Source organism: Myotis lucifugus, unplaced genomic scaffold, assembly GCF_000147115.1.
Source record: "Myotis lucifugus unplaced genomic scaffold, Myoluc2.0 scaffold_67, whole genome shotgun sequence".
Classification (NCBI taxonomy): domain Eukaryota; kingdom Metazoa; phylum Chordata; class Mammalia; order Chiroptera; family Vespertilionidae; genus Myotis; species Myotis lucifugus.
In genome coordinates, this window is record NW_005871115.1 from 5,027,642 (window position 1) to 5,029,176 (window position 1,535).

The 1,535-nt window shown below is 47.4% G+C and overlaps 1 pseudogene; it reads left to right on the top strand.

The window, feature by feature from the left end:
* Window positions 1-311: 311 nt before the first annotated feature.
* On the top strand, window positions 312-1,096 carry LOC102440699 (annotated as a pseudogene).
* The last annotated feature ends 439 nt before the right edge of the window (window positions 1,097-1,535 follow it).

The window sequence follows — 1,535 nt, forward strand, 5'->3', positions numbered from 1 at the left end:
CAGCGCCCAGGTGCGCTGTACAGGAGTGAGGAACAAAGGAGCAGTGTGGGGAGGGGAGCGAGTTGGGGGAGGGAGAGCCCCTGGCCGGCTGCCAGAAGATCCTGCCAGGAGGAAGCCCAAGTATCCCTTGAATTTCATCCAAGAAGCTCACTCCTGGGTCTGAGCACCTGGATTAGCAACAATTACTGGAGCTCGCCCTACACGTTACCCAGAGGAGGACAAACTCTTGCCCCCTGCACTCCCACTCCTGCCTGCCCCCCTCATCCCCCCCACCCCCCAGTGGTGCCCCACTCTGGATGGGGAGCTCCAGAATGAAAAGCAAGAAAGGTGTTGCAGCCTCTGGCAGTGAGACTGAGGGTGATGACAGCATGGACCTTTCCTCTGCTGCCAGCTCAGGCAAGAGAAGGAGAAGGGGCAACCTGCCCAAGGGATCTGTGCAGACTCTCCGAGATTGGCTGTATGAGCACCGATACAATGCCTACCCCTCAGAGCAAGAAAAAGCATTGCTGTCCCAGCAAACACATCATTCTACACTACAGGTCTGTAACTGGTTCATCAATGCCCGCCAAAGGCTCCTCCCTGACATGCTGAGAAAGGATGGCAAAGATCCAAATCAGCTCACAATTTCCCGCTGCGGGGCCAAGATATCTGAAGTGAGCCCTGTGGAGTCAGAGATGGGCATCAAAAACTTCATGCCAGCTCTAGAGGAGAGCCCATTTCATTCCTGCACTGCTGGACCAAACCCAGCCCGAGGGAGGCCACTGTCCCCTAAGCCCTCGTCTCCAGGATCCTTTCTGGCTCATCCATCAGTGATCTGTCATATCCCTGTGACTACATTGAAAGACATGCCTTTCTATCAGCCCATTGGCGTGGGACAAAACAGCAGATAGCAGCCAGCAACTTTACAGACACCTCCCTCATGTACCCAGAGAACATGTGTAAATCTGGACAAACCACAAATACACAAAGTGGTCTTTTCAACAGTCCTCCCCTAATCCACCAGACCTCAACCAGGATTTTAGTGGATTTCAGCTTCTAGTGAATGTTGCACTAGAAGGCTGCAGAAATGGAGCTTCAGGAAAAACTTACAGCTTAACCCTTTTCCAGTAAAACAGTTCTAACAAAGGTTATGATTGCTGGGGTGATGACAAGAAATAAATTGCATTATTTTATATATTTTTTATTAATATTTGCACATGGGATTGTTAAAATGAAGCTTCCTGTTACTGAGATGTCTTCAATGGAATACAGTTATTCCAACAACTATAAACTCAAAGCTACTGTAGAAACAAAGGGTTTTTTTTAATGTTTCTTGGTAGATTATTCATAATGTGATATGGTTCCCAAGATCATGTGATTTTCCCCTCCCCCCCTTTTTTGTTGGTGTTTTCTCAGACTGCAATATTTAGAGAACCTATAGCATCTCCTCATTCCCATGTGGAACAGGATGTCCACATACTGCCTAATAAATTTTCAAATTTTTTTCAGACAAGTATGAATCTAGTTGATTGATGCCTTTTTTCATGACATAATAA